Below are 25898 nucleotides of genomic sequence, written 5' to 3' on the forward strand. Positions count from 1 at the left end.
GTGTCTTGTAATAAATCACACATTATAACATAAACCTGTGAATTTTCTCTTTTGAAACATATTTTGAACCAACCCGGTTACATTCAAAATAGGGTTCAGTGTTAAAGGGTTAACCATCTACATTAAAATTAATAAAAGTTAATAAAGTTATATCGGTTTGGAACATGAGGATGAGTAAATGATCACGACAGAATATTAATTTTTGCATTTGACTACCAAATATTGTTGCACACCACAACAATATTCACAGAGCTTGGTGTAGGATTTAGTTTGGAACTACTTTCACTTAGAAATCGCTAACAAATTTCACAAAATATTAAAGAAACAGAAAGTATCATATTGAAATAAACATGACATTTTGTAGAAGAAAGGCTGAAATAGTATTTTCTTGTAAAACATACTTCAGTCATTTCTTTTATTCACAATTTTGATTGTACAATTTTTGTATTTTGTGAAAGTGAAATTTTTTTTTAGTTATAGTTTTTTTTTTTTTTACCATATTGACTTTAAGAGAACCATGTTGTCAAAAAGCATTTATGTGTCACTCCCTCTAATTTGATGTCAGAAAAATCTAACTATTCTTTTTAAAGAGGAAAAGGTCCAACCCAGTCCCGAGGGTTATACAGGCTTCATGCCAGCATAATGTATCACACGGAGCATTTGCACAGTCAACACAAGAAAAATCTGTGTTTAATTAATATAGGCAAACCGGGTTCAATGTTAACAAGCTATTTATCCAACAATGAGGGGAAAAGTGCAGCACTCTGCGAGAATCCATAGTTACGTTAGGAATCCAGCTCGCGAAGGACACCAACCCATACTGCCATCTCAGCGTTTCCACAATCAACAGACGGTTGATCCATATTAAATCAATGTGTGTGATGGTTGGTGAATAGAGCTATTTTTGTTTGTGACATAATTGTACTGACCAAACAGAAAAAGAGTTTTCATGCACATGAAGTGCAGGCATAATCTTAGTTGTACTTGTGCAGAACATATTTTAATGCTACAAACAAGGGCATAATGGGGTTGGTGGAGCCTTGATTTTACATAAAAGGCCCTTCGCATGGTGCAGTGAGGCTAATAAAGGACGAAGAGAAACCTTTGGTGCTATTTGTCTTCTGGAAGACATTATTAATTTGCTATATGAAGTCTCTGGGCTTATAAAATGTAGAGTCAATAAAGCAGCACACAATACTCGTGACAGGTGCATTTTATGGTAAAAGCTTTTGGAATGTTCCCACTCCGCTTAAGCTGGTGATATCACCTTACTTTAAATAAACAGGATTGAGTGCTGGAATAAGACAAAGAACAGACAACAGATGGGGAAACTGCACTGTGTGCAAGTAAAAATAGGAGAAAAAACAAGCTCTAATCTTTGAAAAGTGGCACTGAGCCAGAACTGTTTTTCAAAGGCCTTCAGCAGAACATGTCCCAGCCCTCATCAAATCACTGTCCTGAAATTTGTTGGGAAAAGGCAATGGTAGTCACACACACACACACACAGAGACTTTTGAGTGTAAAGGGATCGAAGAGTGTAAAGACCATCGACTCTACCGTGCGACTCCACCGGGCAGGGACACCGGCAAAGGACATAAGTATCACTTTTTATCTCTCCTCTTTCCACTTCTGTTTCAGTTTTTTTATAATCTATTTCTTACTATGTGTCAGTAAGTTGTTGTTTCTTTAGCATGTGTGTTTGCCTCAGTGTTATTTTTTTAGGATTACTGATGAACTAATGTACTTTGATTTGTATTAGTTATCTATTTTAGTTTTAGTTACATTTGTAGTAATGTTGTCATTTTATTAGTTTGCTTTTTATTATGTCTATATAGGCTTTTTAGTAAGTTTTACTTTTATTTATTTTGAGTTATTTCAGTACTTCAACATACAAAATGGAAATGAAATAATATATATATATATATATATTTAATTTATTTATATATATGTACATGTATATGTATATGTGTGTGGCTGTACATACACATATGTAGTTGTTTTTTGGTGTTTGGCTTAGTGTTATGTTAGAATCATTATTATACTCATACCTTTTGTTCTTTTAATATTTTTGAATTGTTTTTAGCTTTATTTTTTTGTTTTCATTTAAATGTTTTAGTTTTGAAATGTTGTTGTATGCATCTGTCATTTTTATTTAATTTATTTTATTTTATTAAATGTGTGTATATAGTATTTATAGAGTTTTAGCTTTTAGTTTTAATTACTTTTTCTTATTTGTAAGTCGCTTTGGATAAAAGTGTCTGCTAAATGACTAAAAGTAAAGTAAAGTAAAAGAAATAGGCCTTTTGTGTACATAGAAAAAGTCAGTGGAAGAGTTCATCTCATGAAAAATGTTGGCAAAAACAAAAGTTTTGCGTCTATAATTTTGATCAGTGTAATTTAAAATATCTGTTTTCTCTCTGAATATATATATATTAAAAAATTTATGAAAAAGGTATTTTTTTGACAAAGATTTTTGATTATATTATATTATATTATATTATATATATTCATAGATTATTATGGTGCTGTATTCAGCTCAATTCGAGGAACTCCATCATTTAACCCAAGCCTGAACTTCATCATTTTAAATCTGTCATCATTTAATCATTACTTAATCAGTCATTTCATTTTTTATTTTGTTTATATACAAGCTGATTGAAAAAGAAAGAAAGGAAGAAATAAGAAAGAAAGAGTACCATAAAACTATTATAAACTTAATAAATGATTTGTGTGTGTGTTTTCTATTCCAAAACATCAGAAATCTATTTGATATCTCTTGTGTGAGGAAAAAGTAAATAAACTTTCATCCGGTATAACATTAAATTGGTGGTTCAAGATTGAAGCATCACAAGTTTGACACACACACACACACACACACACACAAAATAAAAATCTGTACAACAGTAAAATATAGGGCACGTTTAAATGCTCATAAAGAAAATATTTTTACATTTCTAAAGCTGTGCAATATCTTTTTTTCTGACACTGTCAGAACTTCATTGGAGGCAAAGATTCATTGAAAACACAACTGACAAATGTGAGTGAATCTCATACTCAGCAGTACTGCAGTCAGCTTAACGCAATGGGAATACTAACATAAGTTAAAAGATATTCTCAAACTTTTATGACTAAAATATAGATTCAACAGCATCCAGGATGGCATTTTCCTCCATTCTCTTTTCAAGGATGCCTTTCGTTCTCAATTAGACGCTCCACAGCGTGTCCTCTTGGCTTTCCTTCACTTTGTGATGAATATGGGCAACATTTACAGTGTAACCAATACAGGCTGGGCCACTGAAGTGAAGAGATGAGGAAGAGGAGGAGGTGTGGAGGGGGAGGATGGCAACACTGTTCTGCCAAGGGAAGCGTTCAATTTCTTGCCTCATTTACAGCAGGTGTGTACAGGTAGAGGCACACATACACACACAGTAGGAGTCAACCAATACTCAAGCATCTGTTCACCAAACTACATTCTTTCAAGGACAACAGGATCTGAAAAACAAGAGGCACTTCAGAAGATTCCAAACCTTGAATCTGTGGGAATAATAAACAGCACCAGAATCCTCTCGTTAACTAGCACGCATTTTCACTCCGTAATCCATTATTGTGGAATAACTGTGATTTCAGATGCATTTTGTGATGAGAAGAACAGCATGAAAAGTCATGTTCTCGCATGGTCTGTTGCTCATCACCTGTCCAACCATATAGGAGACCTGGTGCAGATTTAATGCTTCACTCATTTCACTGAGAAATGATTGTCTTCCAAGGAATCTCGTTGGGATGAGGGTCACGCATTTTGGTGATCACCCTGTTCTGCAATCCTGAAATGCCACTTGAAATTGCTTGTTAGCATTCCATCAACTTTAGACAGATGTTCCTAGAATGGCTGATTATGGTCAAGTGGACGTGCTATGAGACAAGTGTTTCGACTGACATGATGCATTCGTGACATATACCCAAGTAAAAAGACGCTGTCATTTCATACTTGAAATTGAGCACACAGTCCTCCATGGAATGGAAATTTTGTACGAGTCTAGCAAAGTCCAAATGCCAGGAACCAAAAATAATTACAGTGTTTGTATGAATACCAGACTGTATCCAGCTGATAAGCATGAAAGTGCATTTGGCATTGTGTGTGTTTACATTTGTTGAGTTGTAGAATAACTGTTTGAATGAAATGGGTTCAAATGTTTGACTTGGCCAGAAGATACATCTATTACCAGAAATATTAATATAATTTTTAGACCCTTGAAGCAGCGCCTGCAGACCACTTTAATTCCATTTTGACTTAATTGGGTTGTGAGAGATAAACTATGATAATGCAAACAACTTATAAAATTAAGTTTGAAGTCCTGAAGTATTGTAAGTATAAAGTCACTGTCACGTTTATGGTCGGTTTTGGTTTTGTTTTCCCTGTGTTTCCATGCCCTTATTTGGTCCATCCCGTTCCTGTCCTAATTGTTTCCAATTTGTTCCAGGTGTTCCTTGTCATTTAGTTATCCTCATCACCGTTATCTGCCCTATTTGAGTTCTAGCCCATTCTGTTCTCCCTTGTCTGGAATTGTTCATGTCAACCTTTGCTACGTGTGTTTTCCTGTTTCCTTTTGGTTATTAAAGTTAGTAAAATTCTCCTATGTCTCCTTGCTCCTTTGCTCCGCGCTCCTACACAGCAGCAGTAGCGTGACAGAATTCCAGACCGACAAAGAGTGAGCGGTGCCTCTCCTCCCCGTGTTTCTTTTCAATTTTTGAAAGTTTTTTGTTTTCCCAGTTTCTCCCCGCGATTATGGAAATCACCGCTTGTTTCGCAGCCCTAGCCTGCAGAGATCTCCCCTTTGTGGAATATGCGTGGCAGTTCTGTGGGATCGCAGCGAAAACTCGCTGTTCTGGATCGGGGCTAATTACCATCACCCCGTGGACCTCCCAGACACCACTGGACTAAGCGGGAAGGAAGGGATCCTCCGATGTCTGGAGAGCCTCCGGCACGATCCAGAACCAGCTCGCCGTCAAGCCCGCCGGCCGCCGCTGACTCGGCGCTCTTGAACATGGCGCTACCTCCAGAGTTCTCTGCTCCTATCCTCACCCCAGAATCCGCTCCAGAAAGTTCTCCTTTGTCTCCGCTGGTCCCGTTCAGCTCTCCATCATCCCCTGAGTCTCCTTTGTCTCCGCTGGTCCTGTCTAGCCCTCCTTTGTCTCCTGATTCCACAGAGTTAGCCAGCCCTGCACCTCCAAAGCGCCCTCCAGAGCGTCCTCCAGTGCCCGTTCCTCCAGAGCGCCCTCAAGTGCCCGCTCCTCCAGAGCGCCCCCCAGAATTCCTAAGATTGCCCAAGAAAATGTTGGGGGGGCATATGCCCGTGGCCGTGGTGGCCGAGCCGGCTAAGGTCACGGAGTATCCGCCATGGCCTCCTGAGTCCCCTGATCCACTATGGCAACCTGAACTGTCTGCTCCGCCATGGTCTCCTAGTCTGCCTGCTCTGCCATGGCTCTCTAGTCTGCCTGCTCCACCATGGCCTCCTGAACTGCCTGATCCGCCACGGCCTCCTGAACTTTCTGCTCCGCCATGGCCTCCTAGTCTGCCTGGTCCGCCATGGCGCCCCGAACTCCCTGATCCGCCCTGGAGGCCTTCCCTGTTGCCTGCCCCCCCTCCCCGGTGGTACTGTCATGCGCCTTCCAGGAGGATGGAGTAATGTCACATTTATGGTTGGTTTTGGTTTTGTTTTCCCTGTGTTTCTATGACATTATTTGGTCCTTCCTGTTCCTGTTCTAATTGTTTCCAATTTGTTCCAGATGTTCCTTGTCATTTAGTTATCCTCATCACCTGTCTGCCCCTCATTATCTGCCCTATTTGAGTTCTAGCCCATTCTGTTCTCCCTTGTCTGGAATTGTTCATGTCAACCTTTGCTACGTGTGTTTTCCTGTTTCCTTTTGATTATTAAAGTTAGTAAAATTCTCATACATCTCCTCGCTCCTTTGCTCCCCGCTCCTACACAGCAGCAGTACTGTGACAGGCACAAGGTGATGGGAGGAAAAATGATATTTTAATGCTTTTGCGTTAATTCACAAAATGTTTGCGTTCACACAGGAAACTTTGCAAAAATTGCATGCAAAGTTTCTAGGGGGAACGCAATGATGCAAGAAAACTTGAATGTTTGGAATGTGAACTCAAATATTTTGCAAGTAAAACACAAAGTTTCTCAAGGGAACGCAATACGTTTTTCAGGGGAACACAATACTTTTGCAAGAGAACACATGTTCTGTGAGCAAATGCAGTTTCTCGGGGGAATGCAATACTTTTGCAAGAAAAGGCAAAGTGTCTAGGGGGAACGCAATAACACAAGAAAACCTGAATGTTTTGCAAGTTGCCAGTAAATTAAAAGTTATTCTGATGATTGCAACTTTTTTGCAAGTGTTTTGCACGCAAACGCAAAGTTTCTCAGGGAAACGCAATGCTTTTGTTAGAGAGCACAAATGTTCTGTGAGCAAATGCAACGTTTTTTGGAATAACACTACTTTTGCAAGACAATGCAAATATTCTGTGAGCGAACGCAAAGTTTATCTGGGAAATGCAATACTTTTGCACGAGAAGGCAAAAATTTTGAGAGCAAAGTTTCTAGGGAGAACGCAATTAACGCAAGAAAATGCAAATGTTCCTTAAGTGAACGCAAAGTCTCTCTGGGGAATGCAATACTTTTGCGAGAAAAGCCAAAATGCAAAGTTTTTAGGGGGAATGCAGTACTTATGTGGAAAAAGGCAAATGCTTTTTTTGAGCAAGTGAAAAGTTTCTTAGGGAAACACAACACTTGCAAGAAAACGCAGATGTTTTGCGAACAAATGCAAAAACATGGAAATATAAGTTTTACTTCTATCTATTTTTTTCCATCACTATGTATAGGTCAAATATTATCAGGGCTGCAAACATGACACATTTTGAAGAAATCCATCTTGAATATAACATACCGTATAAGGTTTGTGGAGCTTGCCAATTGGAAGTGTTTTAAATGTTCGACAGTGTAAGGCAATATAATTAACATATTATCTTACTTATGTTCATCATTTAGAAGTATATAATCAGGCCTAAAAGGCAAGGTATGTATTAAGATACATTGAAAACATAATCAAAGTTTCATAATTCATGCATGACGCCCCTGCAGGTATGAGTAATGAGAGAGTAAATAAGCTTAATTTTGATTTCATGTTGACTCGAAAGGAAGTGCTTGTATAAAGTTGTGATGCAACACCACCCGTATCTGATATATAAATAGCACATATCCTCCATTATTCTGAGATCAATTAATCTTCTATAAACTGTTGACAGCCATTTTCAACATTATTTCAAACCCCTCAGCAAAAGTAACTGACTTGATGTCAAAGGCGAGCAGCCCTCCTGCATTAGCCCTCCTGCGATATTATAGATTGTTTAAATAGCCTCCTAAAAACAAAATTGATCCACTATTATCAATGTCTCTCACTGGTGAGATAACATACAGCAGCTTTCCATCGAAGGGGAAAAACCGCTATTGATTACAAGACATCTTTTTAATAAACACGTATCTCCTTATGGATTTTAGACAGGTCCGGCTGGTAATGGCATTCACGACCTATAAACTGTGCCCGAAGATAAATGAACATCCTCAAGGGGTTGTTGTTGTGATGTGTGCCAGGAGTTTGCCACAAACTTCAGAGTGGGTAGCTGGCAACAACCGGGCTCTTTTGACAATCAGAGTGATCAAACAATATCAATCGACGAACTCAGGCGAGCAGCCAACCAGGAGTGTTTTTTTAATGAAAGCGTTTGAAGAAGCTCAGGATTGTGAGCCTGGAAAAGATAGCAAGGTAGGAGTGATGTAGCTCGAAGGAGGGAATGCTCAGTTAACGGATGACAGCACAAGGACCCAATCTTAAAGGAGAGGACAAACAACCTTCGCGGGACAGCAAGCAAGGCTTTGTCACTTATTCTGTGCGGATTTTTCATGTACAGAAGTTGCAGCTTGTTCACGAGTTTTATGTAATGTGAAGAGACTGAAACTGTGAGGGAATTAAAATGACAGGTGACAAAAGTTGTTTTTCCAGGAGTAGCAGTATGAACTATTTTCTTCAAAGTGTAAAGCCTTTGAAAACATTTGAGCACTCAAAAAACTAAAAAAAAAGGTAAAAGATAAAAATGTAGCAAAAGAAAACTATACAAATGAAAGACTGTCTGATTCAAAGTCTTTGCCAGATGTTTCTGGCATCCAGTCATTTTCGGTCCTCACTGAAAGAAAAATGCTTCATGATGCAATGTGACAAAATCAGAGCCAAATAATTTGATGTTTAATAAACAGTTACGTGGAGTGGCACTGATAACTATATCCCACAATGCATTGAGTGAGCATTTTAAACTAAGGGGGTCTGAATACTTTCCGTACCCACTGTATATATATTAAATGTTATATATAACATTTTTAAACTGTAATAATATTTTACAAATATTAAAAAATGTACAAGGGACCTTTTTCAATAACATTAAAAAAATCGCAATAATTTCAAACTTTTGACCTGTAGTGTGTGTATATTATATATTAAATATATAAGGTGTATAATGGGTATATGTGCATATATTACATTTAAAAATATATATATATTATCCACAATAATAATATTTTTTATGATGAATATTTGCTTGCAAATAACAACTTATAAACCTAAACTTAAATGGTCAAAGTATGTGATGTTTTAATCTTGATGACTTGATGGTCTGCTATGATAAAATGTCTTTCTTTTTATTCCTGCATGTATTTGCATGTTGCACAATTTTCAAATGTTTATAATAGTTTAACAAAACTGCTTCACTCTTTGTTTTTAATTTCTATGAAATAATAATAATTAAAAAATATATTTTAATGGGGCTCTTTGTCTTCAAATAATATTTCACTTTAGATCATTCAAGTTTTTGTATGTAATTTCTATCTGATCTGGATTTCAAAAGAAAAAAATCATGCCATTGATCTAGTTATAGTCCAAAGGAGCAACAAAACAGCAGTGCTTGTCTAAACCAAACAGCACACACCAGTATTTACACGAGCCCACTGGACAGCACTGAAAGAATTGATTTTGCGAACCAGTGAAAGCACAGCGCATATCAATTTGGGCAGCGCAGCGTTGCATGGTTTGCATGTAAATACAGTCTGTTATGGCTATGTAAGTGAACGTAAACAGATGGGGGGGAAATAATGTCAGAATGTGGGATCTGTGCATTAGACCTTGCAGTGTAAAAGCAGCCAAATATGAAGGGGACAATTTTCTGTGAACTTCCTTTCCAGTGTTACGACAACAAAAGCACAGTGAACCCAAATTTAGTTTCTTTTTTGATTCATGATTCCACCGTAGCATGTTGAAGAGCTTATCCGTCCCCGGCGTCTGCTCTGAACGATCCTAACCCCTCATTCTCTATGATAACAGACACCTGAACAGATGGATGGCGCCTCAGACAGACTGGGTCCGCTCACGTTCTTAAGTACACTGAGAATCACTGACAGAGAGAATGATGGAGCACCTGGCGTGGGAGAGAGACCTTCTGTTATGCCACTGTAAATTGGCTTGACAAGAAAAACGTTTCGCCTCTCAATGTCAGCCATTTGTGCGCCGGCATAAACGGAACTGCAGCCCGGCAGGTGTGGCGCAGGAAAAGGAAAACTGATCCGCTGAACACATTTCCCTCATTAAGCGAGCTGCCCTGAAGCCATCAATTACACTTTCTGTTTTAACGGCTAGAGAAAGACAGGCTGGAAATTGCCAGTATGTACTGGAGAAAGTTCCTGCTATTAATGAATAAAAGAACATTTAACTGGACTACACAATTTCAGAAGAAATTCGTGTCTGTGCAAAACTTGTCATCTTGATTCTGGGCTGCTCTAAGTGGTTGCTAAGGTGTTGATAAATACCTAGGAGTTATTAGACAGTTGCTAAGTTGTAGGTGGTAGCTAGGTCATTTCTAAGTTGTTAGGCATGGCATTAATTTTATAGAGTATTTTTAGGTGGTATTAGATGGTTGCTAGGGTGTTCTATTGTTGTTAGGGTGGATTCTAGGGTGTTTGCATGCAGTTGATACATTGTTCTATATGGTTGTACTGGCGGGTTGTTAGTGTTCTTAGACGGTTGCTAGGATATTCTGGTACTGTAGTTGTTTGGATGTTCTAGGTTGTTGCTAAGCTGTTAATATATGGTTTCTAGGATGTTTTTGTAGTTGCCTGGGAGCTGTTTGAATGTTGCTAAGTTGTATGTGGTTGCTAGGTCATTTCTAGGTTGTTCTAGACAAGGTGGTTTATACTGTGGTTTTAAGTGGTGGATAAGATGTTCTAAGGTTTTACAGTAGGTGGTTGCTAGGGTGGTTACTAGGCTGTTGCTGTGATGTACTGGATGGTTGCTAAGACAGTTGCTAGGATATTCTGGTAGTGTAGTTGCAAGTGTGTTTTGAGTTGTTGTTACAGTGTTTCTAGATGTTTTCTAGAGTGTTCTGAAAGGTTGAAAAGGTGTTGATACATGGTTTCTAGGGTATTTTGCGTAGTTGCCTGAGAGTTGTTAGACAGTTGCCTAGTTGTATGTGGTTGCTAGGTCATGTCTAGGTCATTATAGGCTATGTGGTTTATACTGTGTTTTTAGGTGGTGGCTAAGATGTTCTAATGTGTTGTTAGATGGCTGCTAGTGTGTTCAATAATTGGTAGGACAGTATCAAGTGTGTTGCTAGGCAGTTGGCACAGTGTTCTCTGTGGTTGCTAGGGCACTGCCACTATGTACTGGATGGTTGCTAGTGTTCTTAGATGCTTGCTAGGATATTCTGATACTGTAGTTGATAAGGTGTTCTGGGTTGTTGTTAGTGTTTCTAGGTATTTGCTAGAGTGTTCTGAATGGTTGCTAATGTGTTGATATATGGTATCTTGGGTGTATTGCAGAGTTTGTTAGAGTTGTTAGACAGTTGCTAAGTTGAAAGAGGTTGCTGGTCATTTCTAGGCTGTTTTAGGCAAGATAATTTATACTGTGGCTTTAAGTGCTGGCTGAGATATTTTAGGGTGTTATTTCAGTAGATGCTAGTAGTTGCTAGGGTGTTCTGTGGTTGTTAGGGTGCTAGGCAGTTGTTACAATGTTCTGGGTAGTTGCTAGGGCATTGCTAGGCGCGCGGACAATAATGTACAGTATTTGAAAAATAATGTGTTTTTTGAACATTAAAGCATGTCAACATATTCTGTTACACCAAATACACAAAATAATGATCTTTAAAAAAGCATCATATGACCCCTTTAAGGCATTTTAGGCAGTTGCTAGGGTGTTCAGTGGTTGTTAGGGTGGTTTCAAGTGTGTTTCTAGGCAGTGTTGGCTGGGAGTTATTAGAGAGTTGCTAAAGTAAGTTGTAGGTTGATGCTAGGCTGTGTCTATGTTGTTATAGGTGTGGTTTATAGGGTGTTTTAAGTGGTGGCTAGGATGTTAAAGTGTTGTTAGGGTGGTTTCTAAGATGTTGCTAGGCAACTGATACAGTGTTCAAGGTGCTTTCCAGGGCACTGCTAGAATGTAGAGGATGGTTTCTAGGATATCCCAGTACAGTAGTTGCTAGGGTGTTCTGGGTTGTTTATAGAGTGTTTCTGGAATGTTCTGAGTAGTTGCTAATATGTTGATACATGATTTCTAGGGCTTTGAGTAGTTGCCTGGGAGTTGTTAGAGAGTTTTATGTGTGGCTATGCAATTTCTACAGTATGCTAGGTGATTGTTTATAAATTCAGTCTGGTTGCTAAGGCATCGCTAGAGTGTCTTCAATTCAACATTTTTTTTCACTTGTTGAAATCTTTAAAAACACACTTTTTTTAATTTTATGGAAGCTCATGTTATGTGCATGTTTTCAGTGGTTCCTTTGCCAAATTAATTTGGCCAAAAAACTTTATTCAACATTTATTTTAGAGCACACAAGCAAAGATTAAAACTTGTCATTTCAAACTGAAAAATAATTTTGACTCTCAACTAAGCAATTACTAGCACACAAAGTTTGGCCTTTAGGGCCCTCAACAGAAACTTTGGGGTCAATTTTATCTTCTAACCTGAATGAAAAAAAAATCAAAAGGAAGTTAGTTCAAATTTTAAACTGTTTGCACTAAAACAGATGAATCGTCTTATAGCTCCATCTGTTTCTCACAGTTTTATGTTCTCATTATCTGGCCGTTGGACACAGAAGGTGCACCGACAGGTCACACACTTTTAGTTCTCCATCCCTCCATCACCTTCAGTTTTTTCCATCTTATAATGTTCCTCTCCGAGCTTCCTTAACTGCTCTGCAGCCTGCGAAAGAGAGTAAAAGGGAGAGAAATAGACAGAAAAGAAATAGAGAAGATTCTGAATGAGTGAACAAACTCCGTTTAGACACTCAACAACTAACACATACACTACGTCTCTTCTGCTCACCAAGGCTGCATTTATTTGATCAAAAATACAGCAAAAATAGTAATATTGTGAAATATTATTACAATTTAAAACTGCTGTCTACTGTAATACATGTTGAAATGTAATTTATTCCTGTGATCAAAGCTGAATTTTCAGCATCATTACTCCAGTCTTCAGTGTCACATGATCCTTCAGAAATCATTCTAATATGCTGATCTGATGCTCAAGAAACACTTCTCATTATTATCAGTGTTCAGTTCGGCTTAATATTCTTGATTTAAGGATTATTTGATAAATAGACAGTTTGAAATATGATTTTCTTTGTAACAATATAAATGTCTTTACTCTCACTTTTGATCAATTAAATGCATCCCTACTGAATAAAAGTATTAACTTATAAATTAATTAGTTAAATTAAATATTACTGATTCTAATCCTGAACAGTAATGTAGTTCCAAATATAAAAAGAAAATAATCAATTAACATTTCTAAAGTATTGAATTCATTGAATGATCCAAAAATGTATTAAATATAAACATTTTTAATAACATTTACCAATAAAACGTATTAAAGGGGTCATATTATGCTCTTTTACAAAGTCTTGATTTTGTTTTGGGGGTGTACTAGAACAGACTCTCATACTAGTTTGTTCGAAAAACACATTATTTTTCACATATTTTACATTATTACAACATCTCTCTCCCCAGTCTGGCATGAACGGCTCGAATAGTTCCTGTATCAAATGAAGGCCCGCCTTCTGAAATATGAAGTGTGCTGTGATTGGTTAGCTGGGCCAGTGTGTGCTGTGATTGGTTTAGCTGGGACAGTGTGTGCTGTGATTGGTTAGCTGGGCCAGTGTGTGCTGTGATTGGTTAGCTGGGACAGTGTGTGCTGTGATTGGTTAGCTGGGCCAGTGTGTGCTGTGATTGGCAGCACTCGGCGTCTGGTTGGGTAATGTCACGCCTCTTACCATAGCCACCTGCGAGCTTCAGTATAAATATTGCGTCAAAATCAAATAAATTTGAGCGCGATTTAAACCCGGATGATTGTAACCACTCTAAGTTCGTCTGGCTTGGGAAAGCTAGCATGTCTCCGACATAGTGATGACACTCGTTGCCTTCTCTAGTGCAGCTCAACCAGGTCAATGTATTTAATGAGCTGTAGGCAATAATGATGGCACAATGGTGACAGCTTTTTGTAGACCTTCAGATACAATATGTGCTTATACAGAAACTCTGAATAATAAACCTGTGCTGAGAAATATTTCTGGGAGTAAAAAGTGTGACAACTAGTTCCATTCTCTCTTACACAGTTCTTTAGAAGTGCTTGGACCACATAAACATCTACACAATTTGCTGGTATAGAGACTGTGGCAAAGAGGCAGATTGCTGTTAAAGCACATTCTGAAAAACACAGTGTGACCCAGACCCTCCAGCGACGGCAGACTCTGCATTCATGTCTAGCGCTCACAGCAGAGGAACCACCAGTCGCCGACTCTCTCCTGAGATAAGTCCCTGCAGTGATGTGATTAAACGTCCTAGCGGCTGTGTCACTTCCTGATCCAATCTCTCAGCCACAACACTCTTTAATTCCTCCACAACCGCCGCTGCGGCACGGGCTGGCGGAGGCTGCTGCCGCCGTTGAGTGAGAGGTCAGTCTCATAAACACTGGCAGCTGGGCTCGCCATGGGAGTGCCGCATTCATAAAGCCATAATAAATGTTACAGCACATTAAATCACCCCAGAGGTTCAGCATGATATTCCAAACGAAAGCCATTCAGTTATGACGTTTGAGCGCCGCAGATAAAAAAGTGTCCATTGCATGTCACGTAATGCTTGGCAATAACCAGCATATGAATATGTGCTTGTGCGTGCTAGGAAACAACTGGAAATATGGCCGTAGTGAGCGGTGGTGTACATGAGCTCTGAATATGGCATATGTGGCAACCTGGATTTAAATCTGGCCTAATGAGATTAATTGGATGACCCTAAAAATAGAATACAGTCATCATTAAATTACTGTTCCAAGCTAATATGACTTGTTTTTCTTTCATAAAACACAAAAGTAGATGACTGACTCCACATACAATGGAAAAGAAAATAAATTGCCATATTTGTAGTACATAACTAAGTAAAACTATTAAGGATAATCTATTGAAATAAAGCTGAAATTAACTGAAATATAAACCTTGGCAATGCACTGAAATAACTGAAATAAAAGAAGTTTAAATTGATGTAGTAAAATTACAAAAACTAAAATATATATATAAATTTAAGCTAAACAGAAATATTAAATAAAATACAAAAACATAAAATTACTAAAACAACTTGAAATTAAAATGAAAACTGAAAAAGTATAAACAAAAAATAAAAACTAATTTAAAATATTTCTAAATACTACAACAATATATAAATAATACTAAAATAACACTGCATAAAACTCACAATGCACATTTTTCAGAAGTCATATAATGTCTTTGTGTAATGAAAAAAAATATATACTATAGTATAAATAGGCGCCGGGAGAACACATCATCCTCTTCTTCGTCTTCATTGACTGTTTTGTTTGAAGCGTGCAAAAATTTCCGTGGTAAGAGCGATCTCTTTCAATCATTATGGCGAGCACTAGCAAAGCGTTTAGAAGATGTGTGCATCTGTGTCATCGCTATTTGACACCCGATGACACACACGATCTATGCGTTGTTTGTTTGGGCGAAGAGCATGCACGCGATGTCCTCGAGGGGGCAATCTGTGTGCACTGCGAGCAGTTTCCAATGAAAAAGCTCCGTTCTCGTTTGTCCCTTTTTTTGAGTAAAGAGGGGCAGCCATCTGCTTCCATATAAATTTAAGCTAAACAGAAATATTAAATAAAATACAAAAACATAAAATTACTAAAACAACTTGAAATTAAAATGAAAACTGAAAAAGTATAAACAAAAAATAAAAACTAATTTAAAATATTTCTAAATACTACAACAATATATAAATAATACTAAAATAACACTGCATAAAACTCACAATGCACATTTTTCAGAAGTCATATAATGTCTTTGTGTAATGAAAAAAAATATATACTATAGTATAAATAGGCGCCGGGAGAACACATCATCCTCTTCTTCGTCTTCATTGACTGTTTTGTTTGAAGCGTGCAAAAATTTCCGTGGTAAGAGCGATCTCTTTCAATCATTATGGCGAGCACTAGCAAAGCGTTTAGAAGATGTGTGCATCCGTGTCATCGCTATTTGACACCCGATGACACACACGATCTATGCGTTGTTTGTTTGGGCGAAGAGCATGCACGCGATGTCCTCGAGGGGGCAATCTGTGTGCACTGCGAGCAGTTTCCAATGAAAAAGCTCCGTTCTCGTTTGTCCCTTTTTTTGAGTAAAGAGGGGCAGCCATCTGCTTCCCGGGGTTCAGGACCCGCCGCTGCTGAGGCACGGTGGAGAATGAGCTTGTGGGGATCGCAGGTGGACCTGGCCGATGAGTTTAAAGAGGGGCTTTCCCTCTCGCGCTCGTCGGCTGTGGACGAGAGTAAGCCGCTGGAGGATGATGTTATTTCTTTAACATCTTCTGATCCAGGGGCCAGTGCTCTGCTGAGTTTTGCCCAGGAAGAGCAGGAAATGTCTGAGGAGGGTGAAGAAGCTGAGGCTGAGCCTTCCCAATCCTCCTGCCCTGCGTATGATGAGCTCTTGGAAGTTATGGATCGCGCCACGGCGAGGCTTGACTTGCCGTGGAAGCAGACTAAGGAAGTGGCGTCGCGAGGTCGTCTCGATGAACGTTATCTTTCTGGCCATAGCCCTCCAGCTCAGGTGAGCCTTCCTTTCCTTCCCGATCTCCATACTGAGATCGAGAAGGAATGGAAGAGGCCATTTTCGTCACGCATCCATCGGTTCCAGCATACCAGTTATGCCAACATCGAGGCGATGCGCGAAAACGGCTATGAGAGGATGCCCCCGGTAGAAGAGACGCTAGCCAGCTATCTCTCTACACTCTTAAAAATAAAGGTTCTTCACGATGCCATAGAAGAACCTTTTTGTCTAAATGGTTCCATAAAGGTTCTTCAGATTACAAAAAGGTAAGAAAGATGGTTCTTTAAAGAACCTTTGACTGAATGGTTCTTTGTGGAACCAAAAATGGTTCTTCTATGGCATCGCTTGAAGAACCTTTTGAAGCACCTTTATTTTTAAGAGTGTATGGGTGAGACATCGTCTCTCAAAACTCCCTCCTTGCCATCCAAGCCCCTTCAGATTATATCTTGCTTGAATGGCAGGGCATATGCAGCAGCAGGTCAGGCTGTCACTTCGTTGCACATGATGGCGGTGCTCCAGGCATACCAGGCTGACCTGCTGAAAGACCTGGATAAAGGCGAGGACATTTCTTAACCCCCTGGGGTCGACAGTTCCGGTGGCGGAACTTTTTGCAGACTTGAATGTTGACAGTGAAAATAAATAAAATGCTCCTTCATACTTGATCGTACATATAAGAGTAATACAGCATTTCAATGCAATTTATTTATCAGCTATGCATCTTCTGGTAATTGCTAACAACCATTTAAATTTTCGTTTAGGACTGTGGCTGCATCACTCGCATAATTGCACAAGAAAGGCACACGTGTCGTTCAGTTTTGAGTTAGCTGAAAAATCCTACTGAGTAAGTGCACAGTATAGTAATTGTACTTTTATTATGCCTAGACTATATGGTAATATTATTTGTGGTTGATAGGGTTAAAATGTAGTTTCTTTGTTATTGGCATTCTGTTTTCTCATGAAGTATGCATACTATACTAAGGTACTGTGGGAAAAAATGCTTACAATTTTTTATAAAATTTATTTTAGGACCGAATACACCACTCTTGCCTTCACCTGCATCTCTCACAATAAGGGGACGCTCGTTCAGTTTTCAACTCCATTCAGAATCTTAGAGTAAGTGTGCATTCACTATTTTACAGATGTTACTTTCATTTGATTTATTTACTGCATGGTAAACTATGTTTGCTATGTGGCAATTGTATTCTTTGTTTTGTATACCTATGATGAAAATTACAGGCCTCTCTCATCTTTTTAAGTGGGAGAACTTGCACAATTGGTGGCTGACTAAATACTTTTTTTCCCCACTGTATGTGTGTGTATTTAATGCACTGGTGGTTGTGTGTTAACCATTCTGCTAGCTTTCTTTGCAGTGTTTCCCGGGACCTGTGTGTTTCTGTCCTTTTCTAGGGAGGTTCTCGGTGAGCACCCCCTCTGCTGGATTCAGAAACCAGGTGCTCGACTCGCAGTGTTTATCTCACTCGTCGATATATGTCCAGACGGTACGATAAGCCGTTCATACTTCCTGGATCATGTGGCCAGATCACAGGCTTCTGCTGGAGCCTTCTTGGTCATCAGGCCCCCGGCAAAGCACTGCAAAAACTTCCTGGACGTCCGGGCTGGGCTTATGCTTCAGGCTGCCCTGCCTGGTCTACCGTATCTAGGTCGCCCTGAGGGGCCTCCCAAGCACCAGGATATCCCCTCTTACTGAGGCATCGAGCGGGAAGTATAGATGGCATTTGCTAGGTTGTATTTGAGCTTGCCTCTCCCGTTTGGCCCAGTACTTTACACAGTACTGTGAACAGATGCTTGGAAAGTTCTAAAATCCACATAAGTGGTAAGTCTGCACGTTATGCTTTGCACACTTTCTAAAATCCACATAGCTGGTAAGTGTGCACATTATGCTTTGCCCACTTTTCTAAAATCCACATAAGTGGTAAGTGTGCACGTTATGCTTTGCCCACTTTTCTGAAATCCTGTATGGAAAGGGTTATGCGTTATTAACCTCGTTCCCTTTCTCTGAGTTGGTTTAGACCCCGGTACTTGCCTTGGGCTCCACTCATCTAGTGTGTCTCTGTCTACACACTCTGGAAGTATTGCTCCCCTCACCATTGAGGGTTATTGTGAGCATGGTACTTTCTTTCGAGCGTTAATTCTCTCTGAGGAGTTGGATTCCTCGCTCCATGGGCTGTTTTCATGGTAGTGTTGAGCAGTGCTCCCCTTTTATTAAAGGGTTACCTGGAATGAGCACACTATTCCTCTGAATTCGGAGTTCTCCTCTCACATGAGAAGTTGAGTTCTCTGTTTTTCCAGAGCACTTGGAACCAGCAGCATCAGGCGAATTAGGCCCTTTCTCTGCCTCTCTGATGAGTGTTTGGCTAGCTTGCAGTACGCTAACCCTTTTGATTCTACAATCGCGCTGTAGGTTGAGCCCCCTCTCGTTGAGAGCTGGGTTTGTGGTCCCTCAGATAAGGTAAACTACTGCTAGCCGTTCCAGCATTGGAATATGCTGTAGGTAGAGCTCCCTTCTCGACTGAGAACTGGGTGTGTTACTCCCTCAGCTAAGTAAATTATTGCTAGCTGTTCCAGCTTTGGAACATGCTGTAGGTCGAGCTCCCTCTCGATTGAGAGCTGGATATTTGCTCCCTCAGCTACAGATTTACTGCTAGCCCTTCCAGCATTATAAGCCTTAAGATCGAGTTGATGACTTCTCAAACATAGCGTTTTGGGATGCACCATTTCCATCTATGGGCTGCTCTTTCAGAGTGCCACGAGAACCCCTTAGAACGGTATTGTTTAAAATCCATGTTATGGTAAGTGTGCACGTGAAGTCTTTGTACACTTTCTAAAATCCACACTGTTGTAAGTTTGCACGCTAGTACTCTGCGTTTTTTTCTAGAATCCTGTATGGTAAGAGCTACGCACAGCAGCTTCATGCTCTTTCTGAGTGGTTTAAAACCCCCGGTTCCGCCTTGGGCACCACTCCACCTATGTATCCTCTGGATACCTACTTTAACAGGGTGTTGCTACTAGGGGTCTGTTGAGACAGTTCCTTCAGCATATACAGAGAATGTGCGGTAGCCCCTGTGTGGCAGGCCAAGACTTAATATGATTCTAGGCTTTTGGTCGTATTCCCTTAAAGGAATCTATTCCTGATTCCAAGCCTTGAGCTCTACCCCGGGCCCAGGAGTTCTGGCCCTAACAGGTACGTTTTTTGGGGTATGTAGCCTAGGCCTTTGACCGTAGGGAATAATGTCACTGACAGCCGTCTAAACGTCCCAGGGGCAACTCCCATGGCAATATGGTAGAGTTGGTATTTAGTGCTCGCCATGATTTCTGGCATGCACTCCCCTCAGCATGGCGGCATGGGTATACTGTTCCCCATAGCGACCCCTAGAGGACGCAGTTCGAAGTTCCCATGAAAGTGAACGCCTCAGGTTACTTATGTAACCATGATTCCCTGAGTAGGGAATGAGACACTGCGTCCTCTAGGTTTCTTGCCATGCTGCGGACGCAAGCTTCAGATGAAGAAGTGGATGATGTGTTCTCCCGGCGCCTATTTATACTATAGTCGCACCGGTAGTGACGTCATGGCTGTCGCCGGCGAACGTGTTGTTGGTGTTTTTGCAGTGTATGCTTCAGACACGGGTCACGACGAGGCATTCCCCATAGCGACCCCTAGAGGATGCAGTGTCTCGTTCCCTACTCAGGGAACCATGGTTACATAAGTAACCTGAGACGGTTTAGAGCAACTAGTTAAAAATCACAAAAATTTTCATATTTGGGATTCTATCCCTTTCTGATTGTTTGGTTGATTGATTGATTGAGCTTTAATTGACAAACTTAAGTCTGAGGATGGTTGAGTGACCAACTAATCAAAATGTTGCGCACACAATTTCATGATAATTTTATCTGACACACCTGGATTTGGGTGTGCAAGGCACTATATTTTCTATTAAGTCTGGAGATAACAAAATGCATTTCAGTCGCACTTTAGTTTAGTCAATTATCATCATTAACTAACTATTAACTTTGACTTTTGCCTCAATAAACTCCTAATTTGCTGCTTATTAATAGTTAGTAAGGTAGTTGTTAAATTTAGGTGTGGGGTGGATTAAGGGATCTAAAATATAGTCATGCAAAATAAGGCATAAATATGTGCTTTATAAGTACTAGTAAACATCCAATATGCTAGTAATATGCATGCTAATAAGCAACTAGTTAATAGTGAGAATTGGTCTCTAAACTAAAGTGTTACCGACATTTCAAAGCATATTATTTCATCAGTGGCTCAAGCTGAAATGTATCTCTGTCTGTCAGTAATAGACCACTTCTAAATCAGTGTCTGACACTTCAGAAGGAAGCTACAATTTCATGGTCAAAGACACTATAGCTTCTCTGAGCAGCCTGCCAACTCGAGGAACCAATTATTTTCTTACCTTGGTTTGGATGTTGGCCAAGCAGAAACAGTACGGGAAAGTACTTTCACAACATGTTTCATCATCTCATAGACTTGAATCTCTTCTTCCCAAAAATACTAATGCAGAACTTGGTGTAACAGTATCAATATAGTTTTGTGAGGTACATTTTAGCAGTATATATCACTTTTCCTCCCCACTACTGAATCACACTAAAGCTAGGACATATAATTCAGACAAACAGTGTCCAAACTGTATATCCACAGGCTTGTAAAATGGGAACTGGTCACTTTATTGTGCTCACATGCTAACTTGGCTTTGAACTCGCCACCAATGGCAACCCAGCTCAGCAGACAGAGGTCAGGTCGACAGATAACCAAGCCCAATTTATCGCAGTCCAAACCATTCTCACTCGTTTAGCTTGAAGAAAAACAGATGTCCTGGTTTAGGACTGATAACACTCACTGTCTCCTGATAAATTTCACATTCAGGTGGACAAGCTGGGGGGAAATGGGTTTCCTGGGAGTGTGAAAAGGGCTTGGATTGCTGTCGGGAGGGGGGCCGCTGATTGGACCCGAGTCGATGTGACCGACAGAGTCACAGTGTGACGGATCAGCGTTGATGGCCAGTGTCCTGACAACCTCCGGATGGAAGGCTGTAATTTGATCAAGCTATCAATCAATACTTCCAGATGGGCATCAATCAAGAGCGTAACGCGCTGCACCCTTATCCTTCTCACTTTGGCAGCCGAGACAAGAAAAAGGAGACAGGAAAATAGGGGACTCAGTTTCTGTTCGGCTCCCCATCCCTCACTTCACAGCCTCAAACCGAGCAGGGTCACCCTGGCCTGGGTGTGCCTGACAGAATCACTTAGACGCTAGAAGAAAGTCCCACATGGACACATTAATTGTGCAGGTGAAGTAGGTGCGGAAGTGCTGGAAATATGAGTCATTGTGGATTAAACTAACTTCTAATGATACTGAGGACAGTAGCTCAGTACCGCTGGAAGAGTCGTGACATTATAATAGTGCTTAGGACTCCTTTGTTGAAACCTGGCGGAAAACAACAAAAGTCACCTCATTTAAAAACCTGACAGCAGCGGTTGTCAGGATAGCCGCTTCAGAAGTCATTTATAACCAGTGGTTTTGGAGAAACGGAGCCGAGTATTGTTAGGTCATGGAATCCCGGTATAAAAAAGGAGGTTATCTACAACTTGGGTGTTGAACGAGGAATAACTGGGGAGCTAAAACTTAATGGAAACTCTAAATGTAGTGGAAAGATAAAAACACTCCTGAATCAGGAGTCAAATACAATCTAGAGGTCTGCATGGGCGTTAAACTGAAGCCCAAATCCAGCCTGTAAATGAAAACCTGTGACCTAATCTGAATGGTATTGTTAAATTTTATGGCCAAATTGGACATTGCTCAGTCGTTTTATTTCCTATCAAGTGAGTAGACCCATATGCACATTTACAGAGAGCAAACAGTCTGCTAAGAATTCTGTTAAAATTAAAAGAAAATATGTTATATTTTATTAGTAGTAGTAGTAATAGTAGTAGTTGCAGTAGTATTAGTATTATTATAAATACAATGAAAGAAAATAATTATAATTTTGTCCAGATGCAATTTGTTAACATAAAAAAATATTTATAATATATTTTAGATTAGTATTGTTATTATTAATATTATAGAGAATAATATTTAAGTAATAGTTAATATTTTATTATTATTTAGTATTTAAGAATAATAATATTTATTATAAATATATTGTTAGATATACCACCAGCCTGCTAAGAGTTAACATAAAAAAATATTATTATTATTATTATTATTTGCTGTTGTTGTTTGTTCAAATATTCTTCTTCTTCTTCTTCTTCTTATTATTATTATTATTATTATTGTAAATAATAAATATTTAATTTCAAATATTATTCAGAATTAGAATTGTATATATTTTGCATATAAATTTTTTTAAGGAGCCAGCAGCCTGCTGAGTTGTTAAAATATGTATTATAATATATTTTATTAATAATAATAATAAGTATTATAATTATTATTATTGTTGTTGTTGCTACAATGATTATTTTTTTCCACATTCATTATTTTTCTATATTAATTGTCTTTAGGATAGGATCATTTATGTGGAAACTGGATAATGCTAAATGCCAAAGACTAGAACATGTTATTGTAAACACTGTCATTTTTGTACGTTTAAAAGAAAACATACCTGTTCAGGTGTAAGATCCCTCTGTTCATTAGCTAGCATCTCATATCCAACCATGAACTTGCGGATGGTTGCGGATCGCAGTAGAGGAGGATAGTAGTGAGCATGAAGCTGCCAGTGGCTCATGTCTTCCTTTAGATGACTTCCTGTCGGGGCCCCTGGAGAGCAGACCACAATTGTGACCACACATACTGTACGACAGTTGGACGATATTAAGAGAATCATCATATCTAGATTCAATTTAATTTAAAACTTTAAAGAACATATTCCCAAACCAATTTTTTTCCATAATGTGATGCTTTTTCAAATGGAACTAAATATTAAATGAAGAAGAAGAAAAAAATGTAGAGTGGGATTTTATCCATCAAGAATGGATTAGATGGTGAAAAAGGGTTGTTACACCAGAATAGAGGCAAAATTGAAAACAAGTTTGCAGTGGATTGAGGAGGATGAAAATGTTGTTCAAGGAAACAATATTAACCTCTTTCTGCTGGGAATTAAGATATAACTTGTATACAGAAATAGAAGTTCAAGTCATCCTCAAAAGCATTGATGCCGTATGAAGCATGCTACCATATTAGTAACTTTATTTATTTATTTACCAACCTGTAATTATATATTATTATTGCTATAATTATTAATAGGTAACACTTTATGTTAAGACCAATTCTCACTATTAACTAGTTGCTTATTAGCATGCATATTACCAGCATATTGGCTGTTTATTAGTACTTATTAAGCACATATTAATGGTTTATTCTGCATGACCATATTCTAGATCTCTTAATCCACCCAACAGCTAAATTTAACAACTACCTTACTGTTTATAAGCAGCAAATTAGGAGTTTGTTGAGGGAAAACTTTTTTTTAGTTAATAATGAATATGCGTTCCCTATTCTAAAGTGTTATCCCTTACCCATCCCTTACCTATCCCTACTATCCCTTACCCATTTAGGTAAGGGATAGTTACCCCAAAAAAAATGAAAAATCATAATTAGCTCACTGCCATGTCATTTCAAACCTGTATTTTCTGCATTAAACAAAGAAAAAGAAAAAAAAAAGCTGTCTGTGTGTTTTTGTCAATAATATTAAAGTCAATGGGGTTCAAAATAACAGTGGAGCCGACTGACTTTCATTGTATGTATAAAAACAGTTTATTTATTTTTTTAAACTATGCAAAATTGTCTGAATTACAAAGGATTATTTACAATAATAGTCCAAAACAATGGCTGAGATAGCTGCCATTTTAGAGGTGGACCGAGTTTATAAAGACAAACGTTCAATTTCTGGAATAAGGCTGCGTGACGAATCATGCAAAATAAGGCCAAGAACATTTATTAAGAAAGTAATAGGTTCGAGTTTAATTTCACATTGACTTCAAGAATGATGTCAAGACCTCTACTGACTAATCTTTGTGAAGAAGCGAAAGTTCAGTCATTCCCATTAAGACGTTAAGACGCAGCACGCGATGGCTCATTAAGTTTACTACGTGTTTCATTTTCAGCAACAGATCAGACAGAGCAAAAAAATGCTTGCTATCCTGATGGAGGACATTCTAAAAACCCCTCAAAAAAGTCAAAAATGACTGGGTGCACGATTCGGCCCGATTAAATTGACTTGGCATCCATCTGTCTTACAAGCGAAAGAAGTGTCTGCGGCTCTGCTGGACAGAGCAAACCGCAGCACTGGGCCTCAGCTAAAACCCAGCCAACGTACAGTAACAGAGCCTGTGAACGTTTGGATGCCAGTGGCACGCAAGACATCTCTTGTAAGGTTTCATGGTGCATATTAAGTTATAAAATGGCTGTGAGAACCAGCGGTTTGGCTGTCCGCCCAGTCCCAGATCCCCCGCTCTTATCCCCATTGTAATGAATGAAAAGCGTATCATGCCAGTTAAATCAGATTCATCCTGACTGCTCCAGTGAAACGGCTGTTCATTTCCTTTGCTGACATTTTCTCCACTGCCTCATGCTGGCTGGATGTTACTGGGTTTGGATCAGGTCTCGCTTCCCAGCACTCACATGCTCACACGTCTCTTTCTGGCCCATCTTGGGTTTCTCCTCGATTTTGTTGACTTTCCTGGCTCTCAGCTCTCAGGGGTTAGTTACTTCAATGCAGTGCGAAGGTATGTAGTGATCGCTGGCTAACAGCCATTTTTGTCCCGTGCCAGTGAAAATAATGTAAGGCTCAGATTCTCCAAATCTGTACTTATTGTAAACAGTCTGAACATGTAAAAACACTTGGCACAATGGCCAACAATATCAAGTTCGGTGATCTGAGCTCAATAAGACATTCCACGTCTATTTAACAATTACAGAGATGTCATAATTTCTAATAAAATTGTGAATGTTGCATGGAATCTGCTTTGAACAAGACCTTCCTATAACAATATTAAAGGTGTTGTATGTAATTTTTTTTGACTGTACTAAAGCATAAAAACACTATAATACATTTACAGATATTTAGGAAACATGCTATGTTCACATACTTGTTTCCTGAAAAACAACGCTAAAGCCAGTTATTCTACTTTGAAAATGTGCATTCTGTGTCGGAATGTCTGTTTTTGTTTTGGACTGTGTGATTCCGCCCACTTACAGTTTACCCAACAGTATTTCAACACCCCGGGTTGCCAGTTTGCAGAAAACACAGCATACTGCAGCAATGGTAGTGAGCAAACAAACTGGGTCAAATATCGCAGACCCTACCCAACCTAAAAAGCCTCAGCATCCATCTAAAAAGCTCAATGACCACAGGAATATTGAAACGCGGATAAATCAACTCATCACTTTTACAGTGTAAGGTTCGTCGCCTTCCATTGTCAGTTGTGCTGGTTTGTGTTGTGTGTCCTCAATCTGACAACCCACGTAGGTATTGAGTCTGTGGAGGAGGGGGCGGGAGAAACAATATTTTCAATTTAGACTGCAGTACCCATTTCAACCACTAGTCATTATTACATACTGCACCTTTAAAATGCATGAATAATGCTGAATGTTAATAAACCATCCAACTGAAGGCTATGCACTCAGGACAACAAGTCTAATCCAATATCA

The 25898-nt window shown here is 39.2% G+C and overlaps 1 long non-coding RNA gene across 1 annotated transcript; it reads right to left on the bottom strand.

The window, feature by feature from the left end:
- Positions 1-12252: 12252 nt before the first annotated feature.
- On the bottom strand, positions 12253-23001 carry LOC107570207 (uncharacterized). The gene is made up of 2 exons (XR_001607006.1): positions 22852-23001; positions 12253-12297 (listed from the first exon to the last, which is right to left on the bottom strand). It is a non-coding gene; the product is annotated as an uncharacterized lncRNA (long non-coding RNA).
- Between the last annotated feature and the right edge of the window lie 2897 nt (positions 23002-25898).

This window comes from Sinocyclocheilus grahami, unplaced genomic scaffold, assembly GCF_001515645.1.
Source record: "Sinocyclocheilus grahami isolate Dianchi unplaced genomic scaffold, SAMN03320097.WGS_v1.1 scaffold1426.1, whole genome shotgun sequence".
Classification (NCBI taxonomy): domain Eukaryota; kingdom Metazoa; phylum Chordata; class Actinopteri; order Cypriniformes; family Cyprinidae; genus Sinocyclocheilus; species Sinocyclocheilus grahami.